Source organism: Pituophis catenifer, unplaced genomic scaffold, assembly GCF_029215685.1.
Source record: "Pituophis catenifer annectens isolate HBS135680 unplaced genomic scaffold, rPitCat1.0.hap2 SCAF_8, whole genome shotgun sequence".
NCBI lineage: Eukaryota > Metazoa > Chordata > Lepidosauria > Squamata > Colubridae > Pituophis > Pituophis catenifer.
In genome coordinates, this window is record NW_027256888.1 from 67,236,379 (window position 1) to 67,257,267 (window position 20,889).

General features: G+C 39.8%; 1 protein-coding gene across 1 annotated transcript in view; it reads right to left on the reverse strand.

Moving 5' to 3' along the window:
* Positions 1-20,889, reverse strand: part of GRID2 (glutamate ionotropic receptor delta type subunit 2) — a 1,156,109-nt gene that overhangs the window by 680,073 nt on the left and 455,147 nt on the right. The window lies entirely within an intron of this gene.

Here is a 20,889-nt window from a genome sequence, read left to right on the forward strand (position 1 = left end):
TCAATGTCAGGTATCTCCAGGAAGAGGGTAAATAGCCCTTCATTTTTACATTACGAGATTATGAGATTCAAGCAACACACTGAAATCCGTTTTACCAAATTTTAAATACTTCTAAAAGTAAGAAGGAGATTTGCTTAGTGACTTCAGGATTCTGTATCCTAACCCTTATTAAATTCATCTATGAATCTTGCTCCTCTGGTCCTGCTCTGCTATTGGGAATAGGAAACTAATCTTCAATGCACAATTACAGTGTAGAAAACCAGCTGCTGAGGAGTCTAGGACAACTCTCCATGGCCAACTCATTGTGGTACAACTTGCCAGTTTGCCTCAAGACAACTCACTGCAGGAGATTACATAATATCGAAGAAATGGTGGAACAGAATCATTAAAGAAAAGATGCCAAAGGAAGGACAAAATGAAATGTGACTGACAAAAATTAAAATAATGTTTTAATTATTTTAAATAATTAAATTGAATTGTTGAATTGCCCTATGGCGAGCTGGCCATGGAGAGTTGTCCTGCAGCAAATTGGCTATGGCAAATTGATCTTAGCAATATAGCCTTAGTGAGTTGATTGTGGTGAGTTGTCCTTTTCTGCTTCTGAGAACCTGCTTATGAATTCTACTAAATCTAAAGTAATCTTAGGTAACCAGTTTCTCTCATTTTCTCATTCCAGAATATATTTTGTAATAATAGTAATTTCTACAAAAATATATGATTATAATTATCAGTGGCCTATATGAAAAACTTTAGAGTTTGCTTTCAGAATTTCCAAAACATTTAAGTTCATAGTCCTTTGTATTTAAATCAACAATAAGTTTTTAAAATAGTGGTGGGAAGTGTAGGTTGACAGGTAAATGCAAAATAGAAAAATAAAAATTATGTGCATCAACCAACTTGAATTCTGGGAAATAATTTGAGAGAAAATAACCTTCATTCCAATCCTTCAAAATCCCAAGAACTGTTTCCCCCTGCAAAATCTCATATTAGGTCCCCTTTCCTACTAACCAGGAAATTAAAGCATAGATTGAAAGACAAAGATGGAAAGTTCCTAATTCTTTCAAGTAAGCAACAACTTAAAGGTAAAGGTAAAGGTTCCCCTCGCACATATGTGCTAGTCGTTCCCAACTCTAGGGGATGGTAATCATCTCCATTCCAAAGCTGAAGACCCAGTGCTGTCCGAAGACATCTCCATGGTCATGTGGCCAGTATGACTAAAGGTCAAAGGCGCACGGAATGCTGTTACCTTCTCACCAAAGGTGGTCCCTATTTTTCTACTTGCATTATTTACGTGCTTTCAAACTGCTAGGTTGGCAGAAGCTGGGGCAAGTAACGGGAGCTCATCCCGTTATGGGCACTAGGGATTCGAACCACTGAACTGCCGACCTTTCGATTGACAAGCTCAGCATCTTAGCCGCTGATCCACTGCATCCCGCAGAAACAACTTAGTGGACCACAATATCTTTTATTTTTACATGTTGCCTATTCAGGCACAATTCTACTGTATCTTCTACTTTTACATCCTGGATAAATCCAGAAGGGGAGAAATGTCTTGAACAAACAGGCATAAATTACAAGTTCTGTGCAAGTTCAAAAAAGGCAGATGGAAGGGGGGGAAATATAAAAAACAGGAATGAAGTGAATGCTAATTCAGGTCAAAAAAAGCTCAGAGACTCATAAATCTCTTCTGGGTTTTGGGGAAACCCCAATGCCAGGATGCATTATTAATTTTTTTCACCTATCAACTTTATCAACGGTGGTTTTACAGTATTCTACATTTCTGAAACTTTTTCTAGAGCAACAGGATAATTTATTCTTCTCTGCAACTCCAAGTGATTATACAAGTCACTGTTTTAAACCTTCTGATCTTCTCCAAACTTGCATGTGTATTGATGCCACAAGACAATTTGTCGCAGCACAGCTTGCAGATGTTTCCTAGGCAACTAAATTGACCCTTTCTTCTCCACTAAACATATATTGATCTTCAGCTTTCAATCTAGCTGGATAATGAAAGTGGTAGCATCCTACACTCTGAAGAAGCGTTGCTCTCACCAGCTAAGGATTTTGTGCTGAGAAATACTATGTTATGCTTTAATAGGTGCCACAGGTTTACTCCCTTTTCATATCAAATAAGTGTATAAAATCCCATTGCTAATCTATTCTAATATTGAAATATAATACAATTTCTCCTATGACAAAAATAATACAGGTTACAAGTTGTGGTTGACTTACAACCACAATTGAGCCCAAAATTTCTGTTGCTAAATGAAATATTTGTGAGTTTTGCCTCATTTTACAACTTTACATGCCACAATTGTTAAGTGAATCACTGCAGTTGTCAAGTTAGTAACACAGTTGTTAAATGAATCTGGCTTCCCTATTGACTTTGCTTGTGAGAAAGTCTCAAAAGGTGATTCACATGAACCGCAGGTATCATAAATATGAGTCAGTTGCCAGGTGCCTGAATGTTGCTCGCATGACCATGGGGAATGCTGCAAGGATCATAAGTATGAAAAACGGGCATACGTCACTTTTTTCAGTGGCGTTGTCACTTTGAACGGTCATTAAATGAACTGTTGTAAGTCAAGGACTATCTGTACAGTGCTTTTTTTTTTTTTTAACCAAATGAAGCTCATTGATTTGTACCTCAACATGAAATAATGGAATACATTGGCATCCTTCAGTCTCAAGAGACTATGGTATCGTGAGTGAGTCTTGGACTCTCTACGCACGGCAGGAGAGAAAGTTGAACACCTTTCATATGCGCCGTATCTGATGAATTCTTGGCATCACCTGGCAGGACAAAGTTCCAAATAGCGCAGTCTTGGAACATGCTGGAATTTCAAGCATGTATACACTATTGAAACAGCGACGTCTACGCTGGCTTGGGCATGTTGTGAGAATGGCTGATGGTCAGATTCCGAAAGATCTCCTGTAGGGAGAATTAGTGCAGGGAAAGCGCCTCAGAGGGAGACCACAGCTGCGATATAAGGATATCTGCAAGAGGGACTTAAAGGCCCTGGGAATGGACATTAATAATTGGGAAACCTTGACCTCCAATTGTTCAGCTTGGAGGCTAAAGACGCAGCATGGCCTTCTCCAATTTGAAGAGACACTTGTTTGGCAGGCTGAGGCAAAGAGGCAGTCCCGGATCCAGCGAAATCTGGGGGCTGGACAGAATGTATCTGGAAGGGATTGCCACTCTCAAATTGGCCTTTTTACTCACACTAGATGCTGTTTTAGGATCTCTTTCCAGAGCACAGTACAATGGAATACAAGCGTCCTGAAAATATAGGTGTCCTTGATACATTATGACATAAGTCTACGTATTTAGAGAATGCATCATTCGGATTTTAATAATACAGTCTCTGAAAACTGGCAGCTATAGTCAGCCAACAATAATTGTTGTTTTGTTTCTGTGTTTTTAAATAGGCTGTACACCGCCCTGAGTCCTTCGGGAGAAGGGCGGTATAGAAATAAAATTATTATTATTATTATTAATAGTTTTCAAAGATTGCCCCTCCTCCTCTGAATTAATAAATACTACTCAATTGCAAAATATTGTTTCTATATAATTTGCTGATCTTCTTTTGTCATCCGTCAATTTTTTTTTGGTGAACTTGCTAAAAGAACCTTCAACCTGCCCACTCCTATGTTTTTGTGTATCTATTTTCTAGTATGCGTACTTTGAGAAGTGTATTTCTCCAAGTCTTTTTCACGTATGTTGTTCATGTTTTTTTTTTTAAAGTATGGTACTCTGCAACACATGAATTGAGCTGCCACTGGAGTGGCAGTAAACATGTTTTTGAGGTCAGATTGTTTCCCGTCTCCCCTGGCAAGCCGAAAGGCACCTATTCCGTAGAGAGGTTTGAGAGCAATAGTACTTCCTCTTCTGTTTTCCTCTGATATACATTGTTAAAATGATAACAATATGCACAGAGTTGATAGGAATGGGAAAAGATACCAGAGTCCAAGGACTGCCAATGAAATTGAAGGTTAGGTAATTAGGACATTAAAAAGGAAGTGCTTCTTCATGCACTACATAGCCAAAACCATCAACTTAAATAGCATTAAAAGAAGATTTGTCAAATTTATGGAGAAGGTTATAAATACCTATTCATTAGGATGTTTTATATACTTCTTCAGAGGCAATAGTGTTGCAGAGGCAAAATAGGAGAGGGCTTTCTTGTTCATGGTACATTGTTAGGTTCAAGCATCTGATTGTCCATCGTAGAAGCAAAGTTTGGTCGATTAGATATGGTACACTACATCTTTCAATCAGCTTTTTTCATTGTGCCTCAACACAGCTTTTTTTCATTATGCCTCAATAGATCAGTTTGGAATCCTTTAATACAAGGTCAGGTATTACCACTTTCTGGACCCGAACGGATATCACAATTCAGGTGTATGTTCAGAAAATCTTCACAACCGAGAGCTTATCAAGAGAGGGAACTAGGAAGTTTCAAAAATTGGGAAAGCAATATAAATAAATTCTGCATCACAGCTGCAAAATGTATCCAAGTTATATTTATGTTTACTGACAAAGAAATAAAGGGAGACTAGGATAGATCTATTTCAAGCTACTTAGCTTTTATCAGCTAGCATAAATTCAACACAAAAATAGTTTGTCGTGAAAGCGACTGCGTGCGAAGGCTCCTGGATTGGGGCTGAAAGGCGAAAGCGGAAGCAGTACGCGCCGTCCCATAATTGGGTAGACCAGGTTACCCTGGTAGACAGATCTCACTGGAAAAAAACCCACTTATCCAAGTTATAGTTTCTGAAGTGACTCATAGTATTCAACTAGGGAATCACTTTATTGCTGGGCATTCAGGAAGTCAATGTATACCTGCTTTCCGCAGTACCCATGTGCAATATTTATGGTACATTTAACAAACAAGCAAACAAAATTATACCTTGATGTATAGTACGGTTTGAAGAAATATCTAAAACAGGGGTGTTACCAGGCCCAGGGGCCGGATCCAGCCTGTGCAGTACTTAGAACTGGCCTGTGGGGCTGCCCTGTAAACAATGAAGGACAGGCCCGTGATGCTTCTGTCAGTGAAAAATGGAGCTCAGAAGGGCTGTGTCCAGCCCTCCCGAGCTCCATTTTCACAGGCAAAGTGTTGCAGTAGGCTGTCGCAGCCGAAAACGAAGCTCGGGAGCCCATTTTCACTGGTAGAACTCTCGGGCTGCCACAGTTGCCCCTGACATGAGTGACGTCGAGCTTGCCATGCCCACCCTGGCCACGCCAACCCCACACACCCTAAGGCCAAACACAACCCTGATGTGGCCCTCAATGAAATTGAGTTTGACGCCCCTGATCTGGAAGGATTTGGAAAATAGTAAGAGTTGGTTGGCTATCGCATGAAACATATATATTATTAATTGAGACACTCTGTAATATTCAAGGAAGCAAACATATTCAACACACCTTCCTTCTCTTATTTGCCCTGTGAGATGTGTTGGGCTGAGAGTGTCATACATATGATAATCACAAGCATTCTACTAATTGCAAATATGTTAAATGTGAAGGAAAAAGCTTCCGTTGAAGTCTTGAACACTCCAAAAATCTTTACATGGGGACAATGTTAGCATCTCTTACTTAAATCCAGTTTAATGGATTTTTTATGTGTGGTTAATCAGTGACTGAAATTAAGCTATATGTCATTAGCTATCAGTCTAGTCTTGTGAAAAGAAGGATTAGGGGTGACATGATAGCAGTGTTCCAATATTTGAGGGGCTGCCACAAAGAAGAAGAGGTCAACCTATTCTCCGAAGCACACAGAGGCAGGACAAGAAGCAATGGGTGGATACTAATCAAGGAGAGAAGCAACCTAGAACTAAGGACAAATTTCCAGACAGTGAAAACAATTAACTAGTGGAACCATTTGCCTTCAGAAGTTGTGGATACTCCATTACTGGAGGCTTTTAAGAAGAGATTGGACAACCATTTGTCTGGAATGGCATAGGGTCTCCTGTTTGACCTGGGGGTTAGACTAGAAGACCTCCAAGGTCCTTTCCAATTCTGTTATTCTGTTATTTATTGTTGGGAATCTAAAGAGTCCATGATTGGGGGCCATCCTTTGTGCTGGAGAAAGGCAGAGCAGTGTTGATGAAATCACTCTCCATATTGGTGTGGGGCCCTTCTACTTTCGCTTTATTGCCATATCAAAGGGGACACACACCCTGCAGTTGTAATACACCCTTTGCAAATTCCCCAGATTTGCTGTTTTACTGTAACTTTCACAACTGTACTTTCCTATATTCATATATACCCACATACATGCATTTAAATTTCAATGCAGAGGATTAGTTTATTTGTGTAAAACTAATTAACAGGAAAACCTCTTTCAAATACCTTTGGTAGTTAATTAATTTTGATTTCCTGCTGCCTTGTTGGCAAGGGATAATAAAATGTGATCCTTGGTATATGCTTTTAAACACACACAAACACAGACGTATTACACAAATCCCTGGAAAGAATAAATGATTCATTATTCTGAAAGCCTACAAATGTAGCCAGGGAAAAATATTTCAGTTATTTCTTACTTGTGTTTGAAAGACTGGACACCCGAGGTCCTAGTTGAGATGAATATCTATTGAGATTTGGAAGGAATAGGCTGACCCCTTTTAAAATCTAATTGGACACCTGTCAGTATGACAGTGTTATATGACAGGTGTTATGCAGAATAAAGCTAGACTTTAATTGAGAGTATACTCAGGAAAGTACTTTAACCAATCATGGTCTCAAAATAAGTCTATGGCTGATAGACGCTTACAGACCCATCACTTTCATTCTGTGTTTCTTGTATTAATTACTGCAATATTCTCTCATGTACGTCTGTTGACTCACCTTGAACTCCTCATAGCTATTCCACTGCTGTCTGCCAAAATATTCACTTTTCTCGTCACTCTGACTGGGTACATTAGCTTTTTGTCTGTTCCTGATTGAAGCACAACCTCAATCCTGATCTTTTCAAAGCTTTCCTATTAGACTTATCAAAGTAGTCCTCAATGTATAATCATAAAAGAATAGAATAACAGAGTTGGAAGGGACCTTGGAGGTCTTCTAGTCCAACCCGCTGCTTAGTCAGGAAACCCTACACCACTTCAGACAAATGGTTATCCAACATCCTCTTAAAAACTTCCAGTGTTGGAGCATTCACAACTTCTGGAGGCAAGTTGTTCCACTGATTCATTGTTCTCACTGTCAGGAAATTTCTCCTTAGTTCTCAGTTGCTTCTCTCCTTGATTAGTTTCCACCCATTGCTTCTTGTCCTGCCCTAAGGTGCTTTGGAGAATATCTTGACTCCCTCTTCTTAGTGGCAGCCCTTGAGATTTTAGAACACTGCTATCATGTCACCCCTAGTCCTTCTTTTCATTAAACTAAACATAACCAGTTCCTGCAACCATTCTTCCTATGTTTTAGCCTCCAGTCCCCTTATCATCTTTGTTGCTCTTCTCTGCACTCTTTCCAGAGTCTCCACATCTTTTTTGTATTGTGGTAACCAAAACTGAATGCTGTATTCCAAGTGTGGCCTTACCAAGGCATTATAAAGTGGTATTAATACTTCACGTGATCTTGATTCTATTCCTCTGTTTATGCAGCCCATTGAATTTGTAAGTCATGGCTGCCAAAAAGCAGGTCACCTGTGTGACTGGCCCAATTTTTATGATTTATTTATTTTATTTTTTTTGCAGTGGTTGTTAAGTGACTGCCATGGTCTTTAAGCAAATATCATAATCACCAGGCGAACCAATTTTTCACTTTCGGCTGATTTTACCGAAAGTCTGAAGTAAACGTTGGTTTTCATCAAAAATGTCACAAAACACGGCCATGTAACCAGAGGATATTGCAAATGGCTGTAAATGTGATCAGTTTCTGAATGTTTGACATGAAGTCATGTGGCCATGGGGTTGGGGGTGGGGCGTTGAGACACAGCTGTTAGAACTTTGGAACCCGGTTGTTAAGTATTCTTGGGGATGTCAATGGTATCTTTGAATGATAGCTAAACAACGGGGAAATAAGTCCAAGACTACTTATATCCTCTTGGCTTTCTGATCCTATTTCCTCATATATTCTTACCCAAGACCTTCATTCAGCTCCATGTGCTTCTTGAACATTCTAGAAGACTTTCCTCCCTCAGATACTTTCTTAACCCCAGACTTGAAACGTCTTCATAAAATGCAACCCACCTTTACTTTCTTCTAAACTGTATAGACTTAAAAAAAATCACATAAAACATTTTGCATGGTCAACAACCTAGTTCTATTGTCAGCGTTCCAGAAAAAAAAAAAACAACTCCAAGTAAAAACTCTGAAACAAGCATTTTTTAAATTTTTGGGGTTTTAAATCGGCCAAATCTATTTAATTATTTTAATTTTTAATTATTGTTGTGTCTTGTGTTTTTAAATTGGCTGTACACCGCCCTGAGTCCTTCGGGAGAAGGGCGGTATAGAAATAAAATTATTATTATTATTATTATTATTATTATTATTATTATTATTATTATTATTATTATTATTATTATTATTATTATTATTTTCAAAGTTCTATTTACTAGAATAGGTAAACTGGGACATCTGAGAAAACCCGAATCTGAGAGGTCTGTGTTTTCCCTCAGTAAATCAAAACCCCCAAAACCATCCCCTCAATCCTCAGTCGATCACAAGCTCCAATCACCATCTGTCCCATCTCGAGACATCACTCCGACCTTTCCTTCTCCAGATGCAAGATCGGCCTGACCTTGACTGCCAGGAAGAATGCTATTATGTCTAAAGACAACCTCTCTACTAAATCCCCCCTCCTACTTTCCCACACATGAGAAGGTGGCAGCATGGAAGCTTCTGGCCTAATATGATAGCATGATAGCAATGTTCCAACATCTCAGGGGTTGCCACAAAGAAGAGGGAGTCAAGCTATTCTCCAAAGCACCTGAGGGCAGGACGAGAATCTATGGGTGGAAACTAATCAAGGAGAGAAGCAACTTAGAACTAAGGAGAAATTTCCTGACAGAACAATTAATCAGTGGAACAATTTGCCTCCAGAGATGTAGTGTTTCCTGCCTAAACAGGGGATTGGACTAGAAGACCTCCAAGGTCCCTTCCAACTCTGTTATTCTATTCTAATCTATGGCTTCCAAAGCTGATATCTATATTCTGCTACTGCTACTGTTTTCCCTAACTTAAGGCCTTCCATTTATATTTAAACTCTAGCAGCAAGAATTCCTGGACAGCTTGGTGCATGAACTCTCCAAATCGTAATCCTATAACAGCAGTTGGGCATGAGGTATGGCAAACCTATTTGTCAGCTCTTCTCGACAAAAAAAACAAAGACCATAAGTACTAATGCTGTAATAAGTACTAGTTATAAGGGTACAATAACAGAATCTTATAGATTTGAAAGCATTTCTTTACTTTTACTAGTTACTTTTACTAGTATTTACTAGTATTTTACTAGTAAAAGTACTAGTATTTACTAGTACTTTTACTTTCCAGAAAACTAGGGAGAGCCCCTTTTGAGGTGCTTCCCACCTTCTTTTTGCTTCTGTCGGCTGAATATCTTTTGCAACGAATACTACAGTCACCCCTCACTCTCATGAAGTAAGCAAACAAAAACTATACATTTAGCAAATGAAAAATAACACATGGTTGCAGATGCATATGTTCAATAACTGGAATCATACTGATTCCAGCTACTCTTGAAAAGTGTTCGGAGACTACAGTTGGTCCAGATAGCAGCCGCGTGAGCTATTGTGGGTACACCTAGATACACCCACATTATACCAATTCTCTGCAAGCTGCACTGGCTCCCTATCGGTCTCCGGACACAATTCAAGGTGTTGGTCATTACCTTTAAAGCCCTACATGGCTTAGGGCCAGGCTATCTTTGAGACCGCCTTCTACCGCATAGCTCCCAATGACCGGTAAGATCCCACAGAGTTGGTCTCCTCAGGGTCCCGTCAGCTAAACAATGTTGGCTGGCGGGCCCACGGGGGAGGGCCTTCTCTGTGGCTGCCCCAGCTCTCTGGAACCAATTACCTCCTGAGGTCCGGACTGCCCCCACCCTATTGGTCTTCCGTAAAGCAGTAAAGACCTGGCTTTTCTGGCAGGCCTGGGGCCGTTAATCTCGCTGCTGCAATCCTGCGAGACCCGGCCATGAATGGAGTGTATGGGTTTTTAATGTTTTTTTTAAAACAACTTTTATGGTATATTGTTCACATTATTTTTTGTTGTAAGCCGCCCAGAGTCCCCAGGGAGTTGGGCAGCATAAAAATGCGACAAATAAATAAATAAATTTTTCCTTGCTTCACTGTCAATATGGTAAACTATAGAAACCAGGTGGGCTGACCAGATAGCAGTAGATGAAAAATTATGTATTAGAAACATTTGCTTACCTATAATTTATCATGAAATGGCTACAGAGACACATATGCAACCCTACCGTTCACTGAAATCAGTCTCCTAAGAATGAAAAATATAGTGAGGTCTAATACCTGGCGATACAAGATATATTTTTTCTTCAATTTATCAGATAATATTCATGGTTCTTTTTAACTCATCCAGTTTTGGAATTTGCTAGGTCCCCAAATGCTCACTGCATGTCAGTTATATTACTAGTCTGCCTAATATAGATTCCATATTTGTCAGCATGCCTGAAGATGGAGTTTGCAGATATTAGACAAAATATAATATGCTTTCTGATATATGAAGATGTTTGAGAGCAACTGCCCTGGCTGGGCATAGGACTCAAGCATGGAATTAGCTTGGATTCACTTTATGAGTGCAGGAGGTTTAGGTCTGACCCTCCCTGAATGCCTTAGACCAGGGGCGTCAAACTCGTGTTGTCACGGCGGCATCACGTGATGTATTGTGACTTTTTTCCCGTTCGCTAAATCAGGTGTGGGCATTGCCAGTGGGTCATAAGTTTGACGGCCCTGCTTTAGACCCTCACCTAGCAGTTCTCAAGAAAAATCTGGAAATCTTGGGTGTTTTCTATGCAATAGGCAAAGAACCAAAAAGTGTCAGATTGAACTTTACATGTGTGACCCAAAGGTGTTTTTTTTCAAGAGGCAACTGGACTTTCTGGTTTTCTTTGAATACGTTTTGGTTCTTCATCCAAGAAGCTTCTTCAATTCTGACTGGATGGAGGAGAATGGAAGGATCGCCATTGGAATGGAAGGACCATCCAGTCAGAGCTGAAGAAGCTTCTTGGAGAAGAAGCAAAACGTCTTGAAAGAAAAAACAGAAAGTTGCCTCTTGAAAAAGCACCTTTGGGACAACCATGACCTGGATGACTGAGAATCTCCATAGACACTTACATGTGTGAGTCTGATTGTTCATGATTGATGGATGCCCATGGAAATTCTTTGCCAACCCAAGGAGCAATTATGAAAGAAGGTGAAAGACCATCAGAAGAGAAAATTTCCAAAGAACAAGAGATCTAAAATTATCAAGTGGCTAATTTGACCAACTCTATGTAGCTATTTATCAATTCCTGGCAAATAGATGGGAAGAAATGGAGGTAGTGACATATTTTATTTTCCTGGGCTCCAAGATCACCGGAGATGGGGACCAGAGCCAACTTGCTCCTGGGGAGGAAAGCTATGGCAAATCTAGTTAGCTTACTAAAAAGCGAAGACATCACCCTGCCAACAAAAGTGCGTATAGTCAAGGCTATGGTTTTCCCAGTTGCAATGTATGGCTGTGAAAGTTGGACCATAAGGAAGGTTGAGCACCAAAGAATGGAGGCCTTTGAACTCTGGTGCTGGAGAAGACTCCTGCGAGTCCCTTGGATTGCAAGACAATCAAACTGGTCATTCCTAGAGGAGATCAACCCTGACTGCTCTTTAGAAGGCCAGATCCTGAAGATGAAACTCAAATACTTTGGCCACCTAATGAGAAGGAAGGACTCACTGGAGAAGAGCCTAATGCTGAGAACGATTGAGGGCAAAAGAAGAAGGGATGACAGAGAATGAGGTGACAGGATGGAATCACTGAAGCAGTTGGTGTGAGCTTAAATGGACTCTGAGGGATGGTAGAGGACAGGAAGGACTGGAGGAACATTGTCCATAGGGTCACGATGGGTCAGACACAACTTCGCGACTAACAGCAACATAGCTATTTGTGTTTTTAAGTAGGTTCTTTCATTTCTTTCACATAACTATCTAATGTAAAGAGTTGTTGCTGAACAATCTAATTCCAGAGATCTTACCAAAATGCTGGTCTTATGTTTTCTATGGATGGGAAAAAAGTTAAGGGGAGTTGGGTGAATGGTGAATAGCCAGGAGTCAATGCCTAGCTATAAATGTAGCAATCCTAAATCTATTCAGGAGTGAGCCAGAACATAAATCCCTATTTTTAAAATAATTTCAGACGACCAGCTGTCCACGCAAATAATTTTCTATGACTTTCTCATAACCCAGCTTTACTGAAATGATTCATTTAAGGGCTGGTTTATACGATGGCAATATCTGAAAATTTGGACAGGTCTAAAGTACTGGTAACCATGGAGCTTCTTCATTAAAGCTTAATTACCTGAATGACATACGTGAATCTGATTTAGGTTATGTTTTGCACTCTGATGAAAGTTGCAATTTGAGAGATAACCTGGTTATTGAAGGATACATTAGATGTCATATTGCCAGAGCTGTAGTAATTAAAATGATTTCTTCCCTCTACCATAGTCATTATTCCATGCTTCACTATACAAATAACTATTTTTTTTTCTAATGATGAAGGGGGTGAGAAGCACGTGTACTATTCTGATTCAATGCCGGTGAACAGAAGAAAACTGAAACAACTACATTTTCACTGATTTTTAATGAGGAGCTTGACCAATACTAAATGCTCACTGCAGGAAACAATCTTTCTCAAGTACTCCTAGATCAGGGGTGGGTTCTACTTACCTTTACTACCGGTTTGGAATCATGCGTGCGCATCTGCAGAAGCTTCTGCACATGTGCAGATCACCGATGACAACATCTGGGGCAGTGGGCGGGGCTTCCCACCGGTTTTAGCGAACCGGTCAGAACCAGGGGCAACCCACCACTGTCCTAGATCCATTTGCTTCATGGACGCCATTTGCTAGATTTTTTAAAAAGGAGAGTATTAGCTCAGGGTTGAAATGAGGAATTCTTGGTGCTCTCTGAACTTGGTTATTTTCTTGCAGACGTTTCATTACCCAATTAGGTAACATCATCAGTACTAGATTATGTTAGGTAACTTGGGTAATGTTTCATTACCCAAACATTACCCATTGGGTAATGTTTCAATTACCCAATGAAACATCTGCAAGAAAACAGCCAAGCTCAGAAAGCACCAAGGACCTTTCAGATTATTTTTTTTTAATGACTAGATGATCTTCTTTATTTGGTGCTCTTATCATTTTAAGATCTTCCTAATTTTTTTAAAGGGCTTTTCATTTGGAATTTTCCAGTTGTTATCTGCCATAAGCCGTTACGCCCATGTATAAGTTTGAAGGTCACAAAGTGTTGGTTGAAACAGCAGCGAACATGAGAGATAATGACATTTTTATGAAACTGGGTGCAGACTACAGAAATGGCAGAGTTAATCATGAAGATAAAGCTGCCAAAGGATGTAGCATGTACAAAATATAAGGCAAGGACACTTACCAAGAAAGAGAAGAATCAGGTCTTTGTAATACATATCAATATGGTATCACAAACTTCAAATGACATCTGGGTCCACATAAGTAATAATAACTGGAATATAAGAGGCTTCTTAGATTAGTTGTCACTCCGCTAGATTATTATGGATATCTTGTTTACAAAAGAGCTCTTAGATGATCTAAGGCTACTTCAAATGATCATTTCTGCCTGGCATTCACTCTACGAGATGGGATTGCAATTCCCATTATCCCAATTGAGATTTTTGGGATTTGTGCTTTTAAATCCTTTGGAAGATTTCATACTGGGAAATCTTTCATCACTGCATTGCATAAAGATACAGATGGTGAATTGTATTTTCAGGTTAAGGATATAATCTTACTATAACTACTATATGTGTAAAGGAATTAAATTATGAAAGGCAAATTATGGTAAATTGAAAATTCTAGGGGCATTCTTTTGCAAAAAATAGCATGAGGGAAAAGTCTGCTTTGTTCTTGTTTATGTTAAGCTTCATAAAACGTCCTTTTGCCCCATTGTTTTCATTATTACTATGTGTATATAAAAATATAAAGGACTAGACCAGGAAGAAGTGCTGATAACAGAGGGCTGCAGGAGGCTGTTGCAGCCGAAAACAGACATTGAGCTTGCCATGCCCCTGGCCACACACCCCAAACCCCCAAGGTCAAACACAACCCTAATGTGGCCCTCAATGAAATCGAGTTTGACACCCTTGGGTTAGATGTTATTTTTTAATTTTAATTTAAAATTAAATTAAATTTCAATATTTTAATTTAGGTGCTGTTAGTATGTGCAATCAGGTCAAAGTAAAGTGTGGTAGTGATTATATAGTTAGATTTCTCAGCCTTATTATCTTCTCCCAATTCCAGGCTAATTATGATCACCATCAAAGTGCCATGTTAAGTAAAATATAAGAATGGAAAAGAAGCAGCATCAAGATTGTTTTGTACACATGACCTGGGAAGATGTGCTCACTTTCATGTACAGATTGGAACCAATATGTTTTATATTAGAAAAACATGCACTATACTATATCCTCAATTAAGATTTTATTATATTCTGCCTAATTTATGCAATCCTCTTTGCCCTAAAAAACATAAATATCTGATGTATTACATTTGTGCCTAGTTAGCATCTTTTTATCCTCTTGAGAACTAATTATTCCTAATCTACAAAAGTTCCACTGGATTGACAATAACTGATTTTATACTAATGAATGATAGCAACCATTATTAATAGTAAAATATGAATATATTTAGTTTTACATTTATATAAATCCAAAGAATTATAATCAGTTATCTTTTCAGTCAAATACCATGAGGCCTAATTTTAAAAATTGTAGTTCTTAACTACGGTAGCAGGAAGACAATTTTTTCTCCCTAATGTCAGATATTGCATGGCATTGTTAAAAAAAAATATTGATAAATGCAACTTTAACATAGGCGAAAGTAGAAAAATCCAAATTTGAAATACAACATACAAATTTAACAGCAACATTTAAAACTAATTTTAGCATGGCATACCATGCTATTGATGAAATTCTAAAATTAATTTGGAAAAAAATCGTCACGTCAGGCATTGCAATGTTTCAAATCCTGCATTCTTGATTATGGAAGAATTCAGATAGGTTGGCTTTTTATTTAAGCTTAATTCATGTCTTGTATTTTTAGGGGCATCATATGATGCTTTGAGGAAACAATCCACTTTGTTCTGGGAAGGACAGCAAGGTGAGTGGCTTAAAAGCTGTCAAATATGAGGAGAATGTCCCAGATACTGTAGCTGAAAGTGGGCTAGAAATCTTGCTGCCGCCTCAGCTGATTACATTAAAGGGAACCGAACTAATGGAATTGTTGACATGTGCAAATACCTACCTATCCTTCAAGCCACCACTCTGCCATTAAGGTTTAAAAGACATCCACAGAGTCTTTGCAAAAAACACAACAGCAGCCATTTCTTCGCCACCCTTCTTATTCCTTCTTATTCTTACACCTAAATATGATTTTGGAGAGCTAAATAAAAGGACCTACCTAACATGTTCTGTCTTTTCTCCAGATTCATATTAATGGTCCTTGGGTTCTGCCAAAAACTATATATCAGACAGGGGTGGGTTCTAAATTTTTTTACAACCGGTTCTGTGACCGTGGCTTATTTTGTGGACGTGGTTTGATGGTCAGGTGACAATTCTTTAGGATTTAGCAGAGGTACTGGTATACCAGGCTTTTAACTGCTTGCAGAGCTGTACCGGTCTACCCATTTGTTCTTGGAGCGTTCTGATCTACTCATTTGTTTTTGGAGGCATCAGTCTACTCATTTGTTTTTGGAGGCACCGGTCTACTCATTTGTTTTTCGAGCGCTCTGGTCTACCACCACACTGCCTTTTAACACTGACCAGCTGTAGGGTGGCCCTTTGAAGCCCCACCGCAAGAGTTTAAACAGCTTTTTTCCTTCTAGCTGGGACTTGGGAGGCAGCAAACAGATTGGGGGCGGGGCCAAATAAAAGGTAAGAATAACACGGGGGGGGGCGGGAGGACCCAGCTCCTGAACAAGAGAACTGGTTCGGTGACATCATATCGTCACCACTACTGGCTCTGCCGAACTCGGCCGAACCAGGAGGAACCCACCACTGATATCAGAGCCATGGAGTCCTATTTTTGGCATTCTTTAGCTATCTGGACACTTTGCATATTTGTGCTTTGTAATTCAGGTTCAAAAATACTCAGAGACCTAAAACTATCCCCTATAAAATCTTCTGAATTCGCCATTCTAAAGTCTCTTGTTTCTTTTTTTAAAACTTCCCTCATGCTTCATTTTCTCAGAATTCATATTGTCTTGTTCGCTCAGAAAGAATGCTAAATTTCCCCAGTAAAATATCCCTGAGTTCAAAACCTCATTCCATATGCGACATGGTTAATAGTAATATTCCTAATACAAATTTGCTGTCTTACAGGCATCTCTGCTGCTTCTAGGACTTGAAGAGTGAAGCCCAGAATAAACAATCATCTGGAATCACTGCTATAAACACCTTATATCAAGTACTACACTTCAGTCATTTGTTAAACCACTACTAAAATCCCTTGAGATATCTTGTGCCTCTCTTTGTGGTGGTTGTTTTCTGTATATGATCACAGCCTCAAGAGAATATCTGTATATAATCATAGGCCCAAGAGAATACTATTTCAATGTACAATTCTACATTTCCCCTGAATTATTTTTTTATCTCTATGAATGGTGGTAAGCTTCTGTTCAGTCTTTACATTGTATCCTCATCTCATTGATCAGACATTGTCTCCCCAAATTTCCTGTGCCCACCAAAAAGTTATGAATGTGAGAAAAAGTTTGATCCTAGCACAGATAACCAACAAGTATGGATGATATATGTGAGAGTACCCTTATGGACAACATTTGATTATGCTTCATTACCTTTCTCAAAAACATTACTCTTCAAATACATTGCCGTGTTTTTTTTTTCCTTAAAAAAATATTGAAGCCTATGGAAGCAGAAATACTGACCTTTTAAACACCAGAGAAATGAAGTGAAAATTAATTATCAGAAGTGAAACAATTGAAATGATTGAGAATGCTCACATCAACCAGGGTATTTTGATCTAGGCAGGAAAAAGCAGAAAGCAGGAATTGGTCCCAGGAAAACCTCTTTTATTTACACGACTGTGAATTATTTTCATTCACAGTCAGCAAGGTTTATCCAAACAGTTTTTCAAAGGAATATTTCTCAACACACCTTATCTCGTTTGGCAAGCTGCCACATAACTTGTTTCCGAACGCAGTGTAAGGCAAAACTTGGCACAGTGTCTCTTAGAGTCACGAACAGAACTTTCCACTCTTGAAAGGACCAAACAAACGAATTGTTTCCTGAAAAAGCCCACTCCCCATTCGCTCCTCTTTTGTTTCCTATGGGAGGGGCCAATCATCTCCAAGGTGTAGTTTTACTCCCAAGTCGACCTTGCTTTCTGAGTTGTTCTTGTCTTCTGGCAGCTCTGCACATGCGCACACTGAGAACGGGCTCCAGCTGTTCCTCTGCCTCACTGCTGTCTAGCTCCCTCTGTGCCTCCGATGCAGAGCCTTCGTCCAAGCTTTCCCCAGCCCCCAGGACTGGCCCATGTTCCTCCCCAACCTCCTCACTGAATGACTCTGCTGCCAGCTCTGCTGGCCGCTGGCGGGCCACAACACAGGTTTCCAGCTGCTTACTCCAACAGAACTAAATAATTATATGTTTGCTTGAAAAAAAATAATATTATGATTGTCCTAATTCTATCCCAAACTGTAAATATCATGATGAAATAATAGATGCTGGTCTTCTAGAAGCTTCTTTGAATAAAAACAGATACATTGAGCAGAAATGGTTGTGGTAACAGCAGGTGTAGTTTTAAATTGAATAAAATGCACAGGTTCCTGAGTGATGACCTTTTAAGAAATTCTTCTGCAATGAACAGCCTTCTCCTGAGGGCAATATTAATAACATGTTATATTCTGCCTTTTCTACCCCCCTTTTCTGATTCTCTTTTTTTTTTTAAGCAACAGTTTCCAATGCTGAATTTGTGTTGTGCATTGGTAAGATTCTAGCCTTGTGTGGTAGAATTTAATGAATAGCTCTCCTGGCATCTGCAAGGCAAGAGACATTAATTTGTTTACCCCTTTAGAACAAGGTTAAGTGCCCTGCAAAGGTGTTTAATGTGCACTAACTTAACAATACAATGCCATCCATTTCAAAATGGAATTCAGAGTATCTGTAAATTATTTATGAAGGAATAAGAACTTTAACTTCATGCTTCTTCTTTCTGATCCAGTTCAGTTATTATTCAATTCAGCTGTTGTAAATAATCACAACACTGGGAAATAGGTGGTGCTGTTGATGAAATTGTGACAATTCAACTGGGATCTAGAGGTGCGTGGCTCAGTGGCTTAATGACACTGGAGATGGTCTCAGCTCTGGTGGTTCGAGACCAAGTACTGTGTGGCAGGGTGAATTCCCATCACTTGCTTCAGCTTCTGTCCACCTAACAGTTCGAAAGCATGTTCTATGCAAATACCATGTTTTCCCAAAAATAAGACCCCGTCTTACGTTTTTTGAACTCTGAAATAAGTGCTTGACCTTATTGCCACATGCTCAAAAGCCCGATTGGGCTTATTATCAGGGGATGTCTTATTTTGGGGAAAACAGGGTAGATAGATAGGTACCACTTCGGTAAGGAGACAAAGATGGTTCTCTGTGCAAGCAGTTAGATTCCTGATGCCTTCCTGATTGCGGTGCCCACTTGTGAGGCAGCTGCAGAAAGGGAGGGGGGCTGGTTAACGCTGCAGGCAGAGTTGCTCGTCTTTCTCTCTGGTGCAAATCCAGCTCATCCTCCTGTGGCGCACCTTGGGAAGTGCGTGAACATGTCCTATAACAGGGCTGGTACCTTGGCAAGCCAAACTACTGCTCCGTAATAGCATTCAGGAGGCAACTGGACTGTCTTGTTTTTCTTTGAAGACATTTAGCTTCTCATCCAAGAAGCTTCCTCAGCTGTGACTGGATTGTGGGGAATGGAAGGATTTATACTCTTTGCAGACAGCTAGTCATTTGTATTCTTTTAGAGAGTTGTTGAGATCACTTGGAGGTTTATCGGTGTCCTCAGGATCCCCTGAGTAGTGCAAATGGGTGTGGAGCTTTCTTGCAGAATGTTTTCTGCTCTGTGTCCCTCCCAATTTTGCAATACTGCATACTGTTATTTGTCTTGTTCCTACTCTAAATCTGCCACAAATAGCTATTGGGGATGAGTCTGTGTTGCCCGCATCTCAAACTGAAGCACAAATGGTTCCTGTAGTCTGCAATTGTTCTGGAAATCCATTCATATTCCCGCACCATACAAAGGGTGTGTTAAGGATATTGTTGTTGTGTTACCAACCAGCAGAGTGTAGAGCACAGAGAAACGTTGCTGAGAGCAATGAATAAGAGATGTGCAAGCTGGTTTATCAAAAGTTTACTTTATAGTGAAAAAACAATCTCATAGTCTTTAAATCAGTCCAAGTCTTTGCCAGTTAAATCAGTCCAGTGATACAAAAATTATTCTTACCAAACTAACAGTTGGTTAGAATAACAAACTCACTCTGGTTCACAAACCACAATGGTAGCAGATCTATCCAATGATGATAGCACAATGATAGCAACTCCTCACACAATGGTAGCTTATCATCAACTGAATAAGTTACAGTACCTTTCTTAAATACATTTACAACTAGTGATTATCTAATTACAGCATGACTCAGCATTACAATGAATCAGCAGTAAAACTTTAAAGTCACACAATACATATTCATATTAAAGTCACAGAACACATATATTGCCTGGACAACTCATTAGGCTCAAACCATATCCTAACAGGGTGTCACAGCGAAACAGCGATGTCTACGCTGGCTTGGGCATGTTGTGAGAATGGCTGATGGTCGGATTCTGAAAGATTTCCTGTATGGAGAATTAGTGCAGGGAAAGCGCCTCAGAGGGCGACCACAGCTGTGATATAAGGATATCTGCAAGAGGACCTAAAGGCCCTGGGAATGGGCCTTTAACAACTGGAAAACCTTGACCTCCGATTGTTCAGCTTGGAGGCTAAAGACGCAGCATAGCCTTCTCCAATTCGAAGAGACACTTGTTCGGCAGGCTGAGGCAAAGAGGCAGTCCCGGAACCAGTGACAAGTGGGGGCTGGGCAGCGGACAGAATGTATCTGCCCTTAGTGTGGAAGGGATTGCCACTCTCGAATTGGCCTTTTTAGTTACACTAGATGCTGTTTTAGGACTTCTTTCCAGAGCACAATACCATAGTCTTTTGAGACTGAAGGATGCCAATGATGACAAAGGGTGTTCATCCCAAAGTGCATACAGTAGCTAAATGTCTACGGAGTTTCTAAGTCATTCAGTTCATGTTTGTCCTCAAGGTTGTCCTTTGGGACAACCATGACCTGGATGATTGAGAATCTCCATAGATATTCTGCAATAGCATTGTGATCTCCTGGCTATTGTAACAATGCCATACACTCAGAGTGGGATTCACTTACCTTCCCTACCGGTTTGCAAATGTGAGCGCACACACCTCCTCTGTGCATGTGCACAGCTTTCCGCGCATGCTCTTTGTTTGTGCATTATGTTTGGGTGGGTGGGCGGAGCCTCCCGCAGTCGCCACTACCGGTTCGCCTGAACCGGACAGAACCAGCTGAATCTCACCACTGCATATGCTAGTAATAATAA